This window comes from Triticum dicoccoides, chromosome 4A (genome assembly GCF_002162155.2).
Source record: "Triticum dicoccoides isolate Atlit2015 ecotype Zavitan chromosome 4A, WEW_v2.0, whole genome shotgun sequence".
NCBI classification, from domain to species: domain Eukaryota; kingdom Viridiplantae; phylum Streptophyta; class Magnoliopsida; order Poales; family Poaceae; genus Triticum; species Triticum dicoccoides.
In genome coordinates this window covers 737,216,119-737,233,035 of record NC_041386.1, presented here as the reverse complement: position 1 = coordinate 737,233,035, position 16,917 = coordinate 737,216,119, and the positions used below count along the sequence as shown (strand labels likewise).

General features: G+C 50.3%; 1 pseudogene; it reads right to left on the bottom strand.

Annotated features, from left to right (window-relative positions):
* Positions 1–413: 413 nt before the first annotated feature.
* Positions 414–2,083, bottom strand: LOC119284354 (annotated as a pseudogene).
* Between the last annotated feature and the right edge of the window lie 14,834 nt (positions 2,084–16,917).

The following is a 16,917-nucleotide window of genomic DNA, read 5'->3' as shown; positions in this document are numbered from 1 at the left end:
GGGTTTTTGCCCCACAGCAGGTGTCTTGTAGGCGAGTTCCTGTGGTGGGTTTCCCGGCGATGCGTTGAACTCGCTTTCCCCTTTCCCGTTTCCTTTCTGAATCAGCTCGGAGACTGTTGTATTTCCGTTATTTGGTTAATGGAAAGGGGTAATGCCCGGTTCAAAAAAAAAGACAAGATCCGAACGTTCGGAAATTTATTTCGTTTATTAAAATCCCACATTACACTTTTTTGTGTTTACAAACGTAGATGCTTCACGTGTATGCAATGCTAGTATTCGTACATTGGCTTCAGCACCATACTATGTATATTGACCAGTCACCACACATAATAAACCTCGAGCTAGTTAACTAGCGGACACATGCAAAAGTCCAGCATACTTGAGGCCATGGAGAATTACTATACTAGACACGCTTACGACAATATAGGTGATCTATCTAGAACTAGAAGACGAGCACGGAGCACCCACCCTAGAAGAGTGGCTATTATCACGAGCGACACCTGCATCGGTGCCGGCGATGGAGCACCCGCCGACGGGTTCTCGAACGTCAGCAGCCCGGCATGGATGTCGTACGTCATGTTCCTGCCCGCCTGCAGCAGGCTGCCCAGGATTGACCCGGTGGTCGACGGCAGTATGCTGAGGCACGTCTGCCCGCCGTAGGCGAAGAAGTAGTTCATCGCCTTGAGCTCCATCGCCGCATCCGCACCGGCAAACACCAGCCCAAGCTTGGGAACCACACCCAAGCACAGGTGGTGGCAATGTACTGCGTGAGGTAGCACAGGTGGCAATGTACTGCGTGAGGTAGCACAGGTGGTTGAGGTCCGCGGCGTTAATCGGAATCACACCCTGCGACTGCATCATGCTCATGAGGGTCTATCTAATGACGTTGTATGCGGCCTGGTTGAGGTAGGTGACCGGTAGGGTGGTGCTCAGGTACACCCCGCCGGAGCCGTCCGCCTGGACTTCAAAGGTCCCCGCAGGGATGTTAAGCTGCTGGCCGTCTACCAGCACGCCGGTGAGCTCGACGTAGTACATATAAGGGTACTGATTGGCATTGGGCACGAGCAGTGGTGTGCTGTGGCGTCTGGCACAGCCCTCAGCCGGCACGGCGGTGGCAGCGTCTCCCCAGCTCCAGCTAACGAAGCTTCTACTGGGGTCATCGGGGAGTGCGATGAAGTAGGAGAAGCTGGAGTGTGTTCAAATTTTCAACAAAATTATGAGGAAAAAAAATCAAAAGTTTGTGTTAAAATCACACTAAAATTTAACCTCGAAACTCAGGTGTGATTCAAATTAACTTAGAAGCAAATTCGTTAAAATTATGTGGATCTTGGTCAGATTTTTTTTTTCGAAAATTCCAAATGAATTGAAGAAAAATCTTTTACATAAATTTAAATCCTGACCTAGAAATGTCAAGCTGTGACACGATGGAGAGTGGTCCCCTGTTGAAGCCCATGAAGCCCGAGGCGCCGGCGAGGTCGGGAAGTACTATGTTGCGACCGCAGCCAAATACCATGACGATGGGCGTTGTCCCGAAGCTGAACGTCTCGGTGGCAAGGTAGCCGGTTGTGTTACCAGCCCCATAGAACTCCTCTATGTAAGTGCATAGTTGGCTGGCGTCGGTACAGGTTTCGCTGCGCAGCTTGCAATAATTCTGGTCAGCGCAGCTGATCTGGCCGAAGGAGTTGGAGCGGCTGGACATGAAGGTGGGCGTCTCCGGCGGCGTGGACCTGGTGCAAGAGGAGCAGGCATCACACTGCGCCCAGATGAGGTCGCTTGTGATGTCCATGACGACGGAGAGGGTCTGCGGCTCCGAGGTTCCGAGGGAGAGGTCAAAGATGAAGGCACCGTAACTGTCGGCCGCCGCGCTGCCCAGCTGGTCGCCACCGGTGCGCTGGCCAGAGCGGTCCATGACGCCCTGCTGTGCCTTGTCCTTAAAGTAATCCGTGGCAGAATCCTTGATGATTGAACGGGCAGATTGGGCGACGAAGTTGATGATCTTGGGATTCGGCCGGATGGCAGTGGTCGAGAACGGCGGCGCCACTAGTAGAAGAAGAAGAAGAAGAAGCGAGTAAGCAGCTACCATCGCTACGGTCACTGCCACTGCCATGAAAATCTTGCTGTATTCTTGTCTGTATGAACAAGCTAGGCAGAGCTTCCCAGCAGGGGCCCTATATATAGCAACATCTTGAAATTTTCATTTCCACTCATTATTTATCTCTTCTTTTGCGAGTACAACTTAGCAAAAGCCTACCTAGCTAGGTCAGTATATTACGTGGATGTGATTCCATTGTCTCAAAAAAAAACGTGCGTGTGATTCCACTTGGCCATTGTAATGCCCGGATAATTATGCTACAGTGAAACTCTCCAAATGATGTCATGTCATCTCTGTTACTGTTGCTAAACAAGTGTTAGTTCAAATCATTTAAAATTCAAAAATGAATTAGTGACAAACACCCAAAGTTTTCAAAAGTCAAAACAAAATTGTTCGGGGTGCCAAATATTGCATAGGTAATTATGGTGAAGTAAACACATTTTTAGAAAATGCCTAAATACTTTAAAATGAAATAAAACAGAAAAGAAAGTAAATAAAAAGAAAAAGGTGAAAATAAAGCAAAAGGAAACGGAACCCCCCTCTTGGACCAGACGGCCCAGCTAACCCAGCCGATCGGCCCAGCCGGCCCGGCCCGTCTCCCCCTGCCGCCTCCCTTCCCTGTTCCCCCGACCCGGGTCGAAACAGGGGCGCGACCCCGCCGCACCCTCTCGTCGGCGACGAGGCGAGGATAAGGCCGCCACGCCCCGCCTCCTCGATCCCGCCTCCCACTCTCCCCCACTCTCGCCTCGGTTCCTGCGCCTCTCCCTCTCCCCTCAGATCCACCTCGCCCCCTCCTCGTTCCCCCACCACATCCGACGCTGCCATGGACCCGCCGCCGTGAAACGCGCGGCCACAGCCCTCGCCTCGCCTCGCTTGCGTGTCGTTCGTCTTCGCCTTCGTCCTCCTCGTCGACCGGTGGCCGCAGTTGGAGCTCGGAGCCACCGCAGCACCCACGACGCACCGTCTTCCTCTTCTGCTCCGACAGGCTTCGCCGCTATTCTTCACCGACTCCGGCTACGCCCCTGCAGCTACTAAACCCCCAAGGGCCATCGTGTGTGCCGCTCGGTGAGCTCCACCCCTCCTGCTCTCCGTTTGCTCTCTCGCACGCCCTAGCTAGCTGCCGCCGAGGCGCCCGAACGCAGCGCCGCGGAGCTCGTCGCCGACGAGTCTCCGGTGACCAAATGGTCACGGGCCCGTGCCGGTTGCTCTCACCGCGCCCCGTACATCCTCCCCAACCTCCCCGTTTGTTCGCTAGATCGCCCTAGCTCCAATCTTCTCGAGCTCTCGAATGCATCGCCGCACGCGCTCGTCGCCGGCAGCCGTCCGATGACCTCTTTGGACCCAGGCTTGTGCCGTTGTGCTCGCGCACGCACGTAGGCCTCGCCCCGCCCTTCTGTTTGCCCAGTAGCGCGCCGCATCGCCGTTTCCGTTGCTCGCCCGAAACACCTCGCCGCCGATGAGCTCGATGCGCCCTTCTCCGGCCATCGCAGCTCGCAACACCACCACCAACCGACGCGTCGTCGTCTTGCCATTCTAACGCGCCCGGCCGCGCTCGATTTGGTGCCCCATAGGCGAAATCCGATGCTCGCCGGTGTTCGGCCGCTGCGCGCGAGCTCGCCGGAGCTACTCCGGCGGTTCCGCTGAGTTGGCACACCGGGGCCCACCCCTGGGTCACTGCTTGTGGGCCTGGGGGCCCGAACTGGCCACGGTGACCGAAGTCAACTACGCTGATGTGGCAGCTACTGCCACTGACATGCGGGCCCCATCCCCATAAAACGAATAAAAACAAATAGATAAACTGCTAATTAATTAAATTAATTAATTAAAACCTAATCTCTCACAGACTACTTGTCCCATTTAGTTAGTTTTAAAACTCTGTTAATGCCCCTGACAATGACATGTGGGTCTCACTGGACCCACCTGTCTGGTTTGACTGGTCAACCGACCAGTTGACCTGCTGACATCACTCTGATGTCATGCTTGCATCATCAAACACTGTTCTGGATAATGTTGGCTTTAGATAAATAATTAAAATCAGAAAATGATTTAAATCTTTAGAAAAATCATATCTTTTAATCCGTAACTCGGATGATAATACTTTCTACATGAAAGTTGCTCAGAACGACGAGACGAATCCGGATACGTAGCCCGTTCATCCGCCACGCGTCCCTAGCATAGTGAACCTGCAACATTTCTCCTCCGGTTCGTCTGTCCGGAAACGCGAAACACCGGGGATACTTTCCCGGATGTTTTCCCCCTTCGCCGGTATCACCTACTACCGCGATTGGGCACACCTAGCACCGCGCATTGTCATGTCTTCCATCGTCAGGCTTATGTTTGCTCTTATATTTCTTGTTTCTTCCCCCCTCTTCTCTCGCTAGACACCGAGACAGACGCCGCTGCTACCCAGTACGACTACGGTGTTGACGACCCCTCCTTCTTGCCAGAGCAACCAGGCAAGCCCCCCCTTGATCACCAGATATCGCCTATTCTTCTCTATACTGCTTGCATTAGAGTAGTGTAGCATGTTACTGTTCGGTTACTCCTATTCTCTTGCATAGCTTCTCATTGTTGCTATAGTCATTGATACCTTACCCGCAATCCTAAATGCTTAGTATAGGATGCTAGTTTATCATCATTGGCCCTACATTCTTGTCAGTCTCCCTTGCTATACTATTGGGCTGTGATCACTCGAGAGGTGATCATGGGTATATACTTTACATATATACATACTATACAGATGGTGACTAAAGTCGAGTCGGCTCGTTGAGTACCCACGAGTGATTCACGGATTGGGGGCTGAAAAGACCTTTGTCCCGACGACCCCCTGTGTGGATCTTTTTGGCGGAGCGACAGGGCAGGATGAGACCACCTAGGCGAGAGGTGGGCCTGGCCCTGGTCGGCGTTCGCGGTTACTTCATAATAACACGCTTAACGAGATCTTGGTATTTGATCTGAGTCTGGCCATTGGCCTATACGCACTAACCAACTACGCGGGAAAGATATGGGCACTCGACATCGTGGTATCAGCCGAAGCCTTCTTGACGTCAGCGATGGAGCGACACGCGCCGGATTGGACTGGAATGCCTTCTCTTGTATTAGGGAGGCTAGGTCTGCTTCCGGCCGCCTTCGCAACATGCAGGTGTGCAATGGGCGATGGGACCAGAACCCTGCGCGCATAGGATTTAGACCGGCGTGCTGACCTCTCTGTTGTGCCTAGGTGGGGCTGCGACGTGTTGATCTTCCGAGGCCAGGCATGACCCAGGAAAGTGTGTCCGGCCAAATGAGATCGAGAATGTTGGGTTTTGTGGTGCACCCTTACAGGGAAATTTATCTATTCGAATAGCCGTGTCCCTCGGTAAAACGATGACCCGGAGTTGTACGTTGACCTTATGACAACTAGAACCGGATACTTAATAAAACACACCCAGACAAGTTCCACAGACAACCCGGTGATCGCTTTTCCACAGGGCGACGAGGGGAGGATCGCCGGGTAGGATTATGCTATGCGATGCTACTTGGAGGACTTCAATCTACTCTCTTCTACATGCTGTAAGACGGAGGCTGTCAGAAGCGTAGTCTTCGACAGGATTAGCTATCCCCCTCTTATTCTGGCATTCTGCAGTTCAGTCCACTGATATGGCCCTTTACACATATACCCATGCATATGTAGTGTAGCTCATTGCTTGCGAGTACTTTGTATGAGTACTCACGGTTGCTTTTCACCCTCTTTTCCCCCTTTCCCTTCTACCTGGTTGTTGCAACCAGATGCTGGGGCCCTGGAGCCAGACGCCATCGTCGACGACGACTCCTACTACACTGGTGGTGCCTACTACTACGTGCAGGCCGCTGACGACGAACAGGAGTAGTTAGGAGGATCCCAGGCAGGAGGCCTGCGCTTCTTTTGATCTGTATCCCAGTTTGTGCTAGCCTTCTTAAGGCAAATTTGTTTAATTTATGTCTGTACTCAGATATTGTTGCTTCCGCTGACTCATCTATGATCGAGCACTTGTATTAGAGCCCTCGAGGCCCCTGGCTTGTAATATGATGCTTGTATGACTTATTTATGTTTTTAGAGTTTTGTTGTGATATCTTCCCGTGAGTCCCTGATCTTGATCGTACACGTTTACGTGCATGATTAGTGTACGATTGAATCGGGGGCGTCACAAGTTAGTATCAGAGCCGACTGCCTATAGGAATCCCCCTTCCACACTCCTTGGCCGAAGTCGAGTCTAGTCACTACAAAACTTTTACTAACTTGGTTGTGTGCCTTACGGGCCCACATCGCCATTGGGTGGTATTAGGATCTTTTACTTCTCTACCTTTACTCTGGGGCTCTGAACTCTCTCCTACTCGGGTTAAACGAATTTACTAACTCTGACATTAGGATCCCGTTACCACGTTCACCCCAAAGTTGGATAAGCCATAGTTATTCTGTAGGATAGTATTTTGAATAGTACCCACATTGTCATCTGACTCCATTGAAACATCTTTGTTTTCAGATGGAACCCACGAGACAGGTCGTGCAACACACGGCGGCCATTGGTGTCTCAGGATCACCTGCTGTGCTAGCTGAGATGATGACCTATCTGGGTTATCGCTGGCACCCTTTGTACACCGTCTACGATGAGTACCAGGACTTTAACCAGGAGCAGTACCGTGCCATCGTCCACCTCTACTCTCGGGAGTATGAGTCCACTACCCTGCTGCACACCGCTCATGGTGTTGGAGTGACCATCGAGATGGCTGTCCACGATGCTGCTCATGCTGCTCTGACATGTCTTCGTGGAGAGTATCGGGCGTTGGACACTTCCCCTTTCCGGCACATTCCTATCGCATCTAACATTGGTGCGGAGAGATACTACACTGCTGCCTACTCCACAGTCACCGAGAGCCCTTCCACCATCAGAGCCTGGTTCTGCATGCTGATGGGCTGGACCGAGCTAACCGAGCTCTTCGCCATGAGTTGTACACCACTCGTCAGCACCTTTATAGGGCTCTGACGCTGTTGCACCCCTTTGTTCTATCTAGACAGCTGCCGCGTTTTGCGATCTACCCAGCTAGGACCATGATGCCCCACGGTGTCGGTTGGCCAGAGGTGGGAGGCTACTCTCCCGTACTTGGTCCTCTTCTGCCACCTGAGCGTCGGGTTCTACACCAGAGTATCCGCGGCCCCCAGGCCATTGACATGGACTATCCGTTGCCTCACTACCAGTTGTCAGGCTACGACTACCTCCACAGTACCTCCTGGGACTGATGTAGTCTTTCTTATTAGTATTAGATGCATTCGCCGCGAGCCTGTGTGCCGCCTATGATGACTTAGTATATGTACTGAACTCTGTGTACTAAACTCTGTGTACTGAACTCTATGACCGACCCCTTTTGTAAGTTATGCCGACTACTATGTAGTATCTGTCGTGCTCCTTTCATTATGCATGTTTCATCATGAATGATTCTTGTCTATGCAAATTTCTCAATGCTGAACTACCCCTGTTATATATTAGCAGGATGGTTAGACCAGCTGGTCGTGGTCGTGGCGACAACGCCCCACCACCGCATGAGTACATGGCTGGTATGGTCCAACAACTCGAGATGAATCGACAGTTCATGGAGAATATGATGGCTCAGTTCCCTCGCCCCAATATGAACGAGCAGCCAGCCCAAGTGACTCTGCAGGATTTCATGCACCTCAACCCAACCGTGTACCGCAGCTCAACTCAGCCACTGGATGCTGATGACTAGCTCCGTGACATCAGCTATGAAATGGAGTCTGCTGATGTAGCCCCTGCCCGCTATGTCACCTTTGCTTCCTTCTTTCTGAAGGGACCCGCAGCTCAATGGTGGGACAGCCACAGGCGTACTCTGCCATTTGGGACAATCATCACCTGGGCAGACTTTCAAGTTGCCTTCCGTGCCCGCTTCATTCCTCAGGGGATCACGAACAGGAAGAAGCGTGAGTTCCGCAACCTCACCCAGGGCAACAAAACTGTGGAAGCTTATCAGTGGGAGTTTCCGGACTTGTCCCGCTATGCTGAAGAAGACATTGCAACTGATGCACCACAGACAGGAGAAGTTTCGTGACGGCCTTCAAGGTGACATCAAGCTCGCACTTCTAGTGCATGACTTTGACGATTTCTCCACCTTGGTGAACAAGGCTATCAATGTCGAGACTGGTCTACAGGAACACCAGAGCTCTCACAGGCGCAACCGTGACACGGGCTCATCTTCGGGCCCGCCCTCGCAGAAGCGTAAGATATGGATCCCGAACAGCATGTACCGTCCAAATGCACTTGCCCCAAGGCAGACCTATGCTGCACCTCGTCTGCCTCCTCCACCATCTAGGCAGCTAAGGCTTCCAGCTCCACCACCCCGAGCTCCTGCTCCCACTCCCAATAATGGTATGTGCTTCAGGTGTGGTTAGCCAAGACACCGTGCTAGGGAATGCAACCAGAACCAGAATCAACTGGCCCTTCCAGCAGCTGTTCGTGGTAACAACCAGCCCCGCAACAACAATGCCAAGTCTTATGGCCGTGTTCATGCCAACCACGTTGATCTGAATGAAGCTCAAGACCAGCCTGCTACTGTGATGGGTACACTCCTCGTAAATTCAATACCAGCATCCGTTTTATTTGATACAAGAGCATCACATTCATTCATGTCAGAAGATTTTGCATTCATGCATGGCATTAAAAGTGAAGACATGAACGCTTCTCTATTAGTACACACCCCCGCGGGCCAATCTCGGACCTCCATGATTTGCAACGACGTCCCCGTTGAAATCGAAGGACTAGAATTCCTTGTCTCTCCCGTCGTACTGAAGTCCTGTAGCATTGATCTCATTCTGGGGATGAATTGGTTAAAAGCGCATACTTCTTCTATAGTTTGCGCCACTAAGACCGTCCATCTGCTACACCCTTCCGATGAAATAATAAGCTACAATGCTCGTCTGGTTCAGAATGCCGAGGCAATGCTTTATGCATTGAACGCATTGAATTCTCTACCCCTCGAGGGCATTGAAAACATTCCCGTCGTTCAGAAATTCCAAGACGTCTTTCCTGAAGAACTTCCAGGGATTCTCCCTGCTAGAGCTGTCGAATTCATCATTGACTTAAAACCAGGAACCACTCCTATAGCCAAACGACCCTACAAGATGCCACCGCATGAACTCATTGAGCTTAAGGAGGAAATCGACAAATCTCTTCGAAGTGGTTTCATTCGCCCAAGTTGCTCTCCTTGGGGAGCACCTTCTATCTTTGTCAAGAAGAAGGATGGGACAAACCGATATGTCCAAGACAACCGCCCTATTAACCATGCTACCATTCAGAACAAATATCCTCTTCCTCGGATCAATGATTTATATGATCAACTGGCTGCTTCGTCAGTGTTCTCTAAACTCGACTTGAGGTTGGGTTACCACCAGATCCGTGTTCGTGAAGAAGATATCCCGAAGATCGCATTTGTGACTCGCTATGGTTCATACTAGTAGACCGTCATGTCTTTTGGATTAACCAATCCTCCAGCCACCTTCTCTCGTCTGATGAACTATATCTTTATGGAATACCTCGACAAATTTGTTGTGGTTTATCTGGATGATATCCTTGTATATTCTAAGAATGAAAGAACATGCTGAACATCTTCGTCTTGTTCTGGAAAAGCTACGGCAGCATCAACTATATGCCAAGTTTTCCAAGTGTGAATTCTGGCTTCCCGAAGTAACCTATCTAGGGCATGTCATCTCTAAGGATGGTATTGCCGTCAACCCTGAACGAGTTCAGGCTATTCTCGATTGGACTCCTCCGAAGAATTTCAAGCAAGTCAGAAGTTTTCTCGGACTCGGCAGCTATTGTTATCGATTCATCGAGAACTTCTCCAAGATTGCTAGACCTCTGACTAACCTGCTTCATAAGGGCGTCAAGTTTGAGTGGACAAAAAAGTGCCAGGAAAGTTTCTAGGCGCTCAAAGGCAAGTTGACCTCTGCCCCAGTGCTTGCTCCTCCAGATACTAAGAAGGACTTCGTCATCTATTGTGATGCTTCACGTCAAGGCCTTGGCGCTGTCCTAATGCACGAGCATGAGGTGATTGCTTATGCCTCTCGTCAATTGCGCCCTCACGAAGAGAACTATCCAGTTCATGACATCGAGCTTGCCGCTGTTATCCATGCACTAAAACAGTGGCGACATTACCTTCTCGGTAATCATTGCGAGATCTTCACCGACCACCAAAGTTTGAAGTATATGTTTACTCAACCAGATCTGAATCTCCGTCAGCAGAGATGGATGGAGATTATTGCAGATTTTAACTTGGATATTTCGTATACCCCAGGCAAGGCTAATGTAATGGCTGATACCTTGAGCCGCAAGTCATATTGCAACCCTCTAGGTTCACAAAGTTCAGCCCTCGCTTGTTGAAGAATTCAGAAAGCTGAACCTCCATATTGTTCCTCCTGGTGCACTCGCCCCCCCTCCTCCAGAGTTTCGTAAGATGAACCTCCATGTTGTTTCCCGGGGTTCTCTCAATACCATAGTTGCTAGACCAGATCTTGAGGACACCATCAAATGGATACGGAAATGTGACGATGAAGTCGAGAGCATTAAACGTTATCTTGCAGAAGGAAAGCCCTCATTCTTCACTGTGGATGACGCAGGCACCTTATTCTTCAAAGGTCGCCTAGTGGTACCGAGTAAGAGGGAAAACCTTAATCTGACTCCAAGGGTTATGAAAGAAGCTCATGATACCCCTTTGTCTATTCATCCCAGTAGCACCAAGATGTACCAAGACATTCGTCAGAGATTCTGGTGGTCTAATTTGAAGCAAGACATTGCTCGTTATGTTGCTGAATGTGACGTTTGCCATCGTATCAAAGCAGAACATCAAAGGCCTGTTGGAACTCTGCAACCTATCTCTATTCGTGAATGGAAATGGGACCATGTAGAAATGTACTTCGTTACTGGGTTCCCCAAATCGCAGAAAGGTCATGATGCTATTCTTGTCGTCATTGACCGGCTTTCAAAAGTTGCACATTTTCTGGCTGTCAAAGAAACGATCATTGCTAGTCAGCTGGCAAACCTATACATGTCCAGAATTGTCTCGCTTCACGGTATTCCATTGGTAATCAGTTCAGACCGTGGCAGCTTATTCACTTCAAGATTCTGTGGAAGTTTCCAAGAAGCTATGGGGACTCATCTGTCTTTCAGCACTGCTTTTCATCCTCAGTCGCAAGGGTAAGTTGAACGCGTCAACCAAGTTCTTGAAGACATGCTTCGATCTTGTGTTATTTCCTTCGGCAAGAAATGGGAGGAATCTCTCCCGTATGCCGAGTTCTCTTATAATAATAGCTATCAAGCTAGTCTGAAGATGGCCCCCTTCGAAGTGTTATATGAACGAAAGTGCCGAACCTCTCTGAACTGGTCAGAAACTGGGGAACGTCCACTCTTCGGTCCGGATATTATCCAACATGCCGAAGAACAAGTTCGCATTATTCGCGAGAATCTCAAGACTGCTCAGTCACATCAGAAGAGTCAGTATGATCGTCATCATAAGGACATGGTCTATCAACCTGGCGAAAAGGCTTATCTTCAAGTCACACCAATGAAGGGTGCTCACCGCTTCGGGATCAAGGGCAAGCTAGCTCCTCGCCATATTGGCCAATTCACTATTCTAGAAATGCGTGGAAAAGTGGCATACCAACTGGAGCTTCCGCCGAACCTTTCTCAGGTCCACGATGTGTTCCACGTTTCACAGCTCCGTCGTTGCTTCAAGGACCCAATCCTAGGAGTGGATCATGAAGTGCTCAAATCGCAACAGGACCTCTCCTATAAAGAGCATCCAGTTCGCATTCTTGACCAAGCTGAACGCCGCACATGTCAGAAGGCGATCAAGTTCCTCAAGGTCCAGTGGTCGCACCATTATGAAGCTGAAGCCACTTGGGAACGTGAGGATCGTATGCGCGAAGAATACCCCGAACTGTTTCCTTCTACCTCCTAAATCTCGGGACGAGATTTCTTGTAGTGGAGGAGATTTGTAACGCCCGGATAATTATGCTACAGTGAAACTCTCCTAATGATGCCATGTCATCTTTGTTACTGTTGCTAAACAAGTGTTAGTTCAAAACATTTCAAATTCAAAAATGAATTAGTGACAAACACCCAAAGTTTTCAAAAGTCAAAACAAAATTGTTCAGGGGGTGCCAAATATTGCATAGGTAATTATGGTGAAGTAAAAACATTTTTAGAAAATGCCTAAATACTTTAAAATGAAATAAAATAGAAAAGAAAATAAATAAAAAGAAAAAGGTGAAAATAAAGCAAAAGGAAATGGACCCCCCCTCTTGGACCAGACGGCCCAGCTAACCCAGCCGACTGGCCCAGCCAGCCCGGCCCGCCTCCCCCTGCCGCCTCTCTTCCCTGTTCCCCCGACCCGGGTCGGAACCGGGGCGCCTCCCCGCCGCACCCTCTCGTCGGTGACGAGGCGAGGATAAGGTCGCCACGCCCTGCCTCCTCGATCCCGCCTCCCACTCGTCCCCACTCTCGCCTCGGTTCCTGCGCCTCTCCCTCTCCCCTCAGATCCACCTCGCTCCCTCCTCGTTCCCCCACCACATCCGACACCGCCATGGACACGCCACCGTGAAACACGCGGCCACATCCCTCGCCTCGCCTCGCTTGCGTGTCGTTCGTCTCCGCCTTCACCCTCCTCGTCGATCGGTGGCCGTAATTGGAGCTCGGAGCTACCACAGCACCCACTACGCCGGCGTCTTCCTCCTCTGCTCCGACAAGCTTCGCCGCCGTTCTTCACCGACTTCGGCCGTGCCCCTGCAGCTACTAAACCCCCAAGGGCCAGCGTGTGTGCCGCTGGGTGAGCTCCACCCCTCCTGCTCTCGTTTGCTCTCTCGCACGCCCTAGCTAGCTGCCTCCGAGGCGCCCGGACGTAGGGCCGCGGAGCTCGTCGCCGACGAGTCTCCGGTGACCAAATGGTCACGGGCCCGTGCCGGTTGCACTCACCGCGCCCCGTAGATCCTCCCCAACCTCCCCGTTTGTTCGCTAGATCGCCCTAGCTCCAATCTTCTCGAGCTCCCGAACGCATCACCGCTCGCGCTCATCGCCGGCAGCCGTCCGATGACCTCCTTGGACCCAGGTTTGTGCCCTTGTGCTCGCACGCGCACGTAGGCCTCGCCCCGCCCTTCTGTTTGCCCAGTAGCGCGCCGCATGGCCGTTGCCGTTGCTCGCCCGAAACACCTCGCCCCCGATGAGCTTGATGCGCCCTTCTCCGCCACTGCAGCTCGCAAGACAACCACCAACTGACGCGTCTTCGTCTTGCCGTTCTAACGCGCCCGACCGCGCTCGATTTGGTGCCCCATAGGCGAAACCTGATGCTCGCCGGTGTTCGGCCGCTGCGGGCGAGCTCGCCGGAGCTACTCTGGCGGCTCCGCTGAGCTGGCACACCGGGGCCCACCCCTGGGTCACTACTTGTGGGCCTGGGGGCCCTAACTGGCCACGTTGACCGAAGTCAACTACGCTGACGTGGCAGCTACTGCCACTGACATGCGGGCCCCAACCCATAAAACGAATAAAAACAAATAGATAAACGTCTAATTAATTAAATTAATTAATTAAAACCTAATCTCTCACAGACTACTTGTCCCATTTAGTTAGTTTTAAAACTCTGTTAATGCCCCTGACAATGACATGTGGGTCCCACTGGACCCACCTGTCTGGTTTGACTGGTCAACCGACCTGTTGACCTGCTGACATCACTCTGATGTCATGCTTGCATCATCAAACACTGTTCTGGATAATGTTGGCTTTAGATAAATAATTAAAATCAGAAAATGATTTAAATCTTTGGAAAAATCATATCTTTTAATCCGTAACTCGGATGATAATACTTTCTACATGAAAGTTGCTCAGAACGACGAGACGAATCTGGATACGTAGCCCGTTCATCCACCACGCGTCCCTAGCATAGTGAAGCTGCAACATTTCACCTCCGGTTCGTCTGTCCAGATACGCGAAACACCGGGGATACTTTCCCGGATGTTTTCCCCCTTCGCCGGTATCACCTACTACCGCGATTGGGCACACCTAGCACCGCGCATTGTCATGTCTTCCATCGTCATGCTTATGTTTGCTCTTATATTTATTGTTTCTTCCCCCTCTTCTCTCGCTAGACACCGAGACAGACGCCGCTGCTACCTAGTACGACTACGGTGTTGACGACCCCTCCTTCTTGCCAGAGCAACCAGGCAAGCCCCCCCTTGATCACCAGATATCGCCTATTCTTCTCTATACTGCTTGCATTAGAGTAGTGTAGCATGTTACTGTTCGGTTACTCCTATTCTGTTGCATAGCTTGTCATTGTTGCTATAGTCATTGATACCTTACCCGCAATCCTAAATGCTTAGTATAGGATGCTAGTTTATCATCATTGGCCCTACATTCTTGTCAGTCTCCCTTGCTATACTATTGGGCTGTGATCACTCGAGAGGTGATCACGGGTATATACTTTACATATATACATACTATACAGATGGTGACTAAAGTCGAGTCGGCTCGTTGAGTGCCCACGAGTGATTCACGGATTGGGGGCTGAGAAGACCTTTGTCCCGACGACCCCCTGTGTGGATCTTTTTGGCGGAGCGACAGGGCAGGATGAGACCACCTAGGCGAGAGGTGGGCCTGGCCCTGGTCGGCGTTCGAGGTTACTTCATAATAACACGCTTAACGAGATCTTGGTATTTGATCTGAGTCTGGCCATTGGCCTATACGCACTAACCAACTACGCGGGAAAGATATGGGCACTCGACATCGTGGTATCAGCCGAAGCCTTCTTGACGTCAGCGATGGAGCGACGCGTGCCGGATTGGACTGGAATGCCTGCTCTTGTATTAGGGAGGCTAGGTCTGCTTCCGGCCGCCTTCGCAACGTGCAGGTGTGCAATGGGCGATGGGACCAGAAAACCCTGCGCGCATAGGATTTAGACCGGCGTGCTGACCCCTCTGTTGTGCCTAGGTGGGGCTGCGACGTGTTGATCTTCCGAGGCCAGGCATGACCCAGGAAAGTGTGTCCGGCCAAATGAGATCGAGCATGTTGGGTTTTGTGGTGCACCCTTACAGGGAAGTTTATCTATTCGAATAGCCGTGTCCCTCGGTAAAACGATGACCCGGAGTTGTACGTTGACCTTATGACAACTAGAACCGGATATTTAATAAAATACACCCAGACAAGTTCCACAGACAACCCGGTGATCGCTTTTCCACAGGGCGACGAGGGGAGGATCGCCGGGTAGGATTATGCTATGCGATGCTACTTGGAGGACTTCAATCTACTCTCTTCTACATGCTGTAAGACGGAGGCTGTCAGAAGCGTAGTCTTCGACAGGATTAGCTATCCCCCTCTTATTCTGGCATTCTGCAGTTCAGTCCACTGATATGGCCCTTTACACATATACCCATGCACATGTAGTGTAGCTCATTACTTGCGAGTAGTTTGGATGAGTACTCACGGTTGCTTTTCTCCCTCTTTCCCCCCTTTCCCTTCTACCTGATGGTCGCAACCAGATGCTGGAGCCCTGGAGCCAGAAGCCACCGTCGACGACGACTCCTACTACACTGGAGGTGCCTACTACTACGTGCAGGCCGCTGACGACGACCAGGAGTAGTTAGGAGGATCCCAGGCAGGAGGCCTGCGCTTCTTTCGATCTGTATCCCAGTTTGTGCTAGCCTTCTTAAGGCAAATTTGTTTAATTTATGTCTGTACTCAGATATTGTTGCTTCCGCTGACTCATCTATGATCGAGCACTGGTATTCGAGACCTCGAGGCCCCTGGCTTGTAATATGATGCTTGTATGACTTATTTATGTTTTTAGAGTTGTGTTGTGATATCTTTCCGTGAGTCCCTGATCTTGATCGTACACGTTTGCATGCATGATTAGTGTACGATTGAATCGGGGGCGTCACAGCCATACTGGTGTGAACCTACAAATATTTTACCAGATTTCATATTCCATGCACTGGGGCTACTGGCACGTCAATTCTAGATGTAGAGAAGGAGAAAACGTTTTCTTCGAGCCCAGAAAAAAATTGTTCTCCCACCTGTGAACTGAAAAATGCCTCAATGGTCTGTCATTGGTAGATCAGACAGATAAAATAATGTTAGCTCTCGAATTAATGTGGAACCCTGTATGATGCCCTAGCTTAGCAAATATAAAGATCGGGTTTGCTATTTCTAAGTCAATTGAGAAATAACTATATTCTATAGCTCAATTTATATTTTCCACATTGTCTGTTATCCCTTTTTTGTGCCATTTTCATCCGTGAATTAGATGGAGATGGGTGGCTGGGATCGACCTTGTTTCTGTTTTTAGAATGAAAATTTGCTACCAATAGCATGTCAGTTGTTCCATGTGAATTTCCATGCGCTGCATACCGTGCACAATTGCATGTGCAACAACTAGCCACTTTGTCCCACTCTTCAAATTTCACTTTTTTCAGACATTCTTTAAATTTTACTTTTTTTGAGCAGTTCTTCAATTTTAATTTTTTAGGGGTAAGTATACTCCTTTATTGAGTAATGATGTCCCGGGTATAGTTACAATATCATGAGGCTGTTACAGCCAACATGTCTACCAGGTGCTAGTTTAAGGAATACTTAGCTAGACTATCTGCTTCTACATTCAAATTTCTACTTTTAAAAATGAAATTACAAGAGTTAAAATCATCCACACTGGCTCTTATTTCTTTGATTATAGCTACATGTTGTCCACATGCGCCTTGAGCAACATACCATTTGAATCTCCGCACACCACCGCAACAGCTCCCCTATCTTCATGTC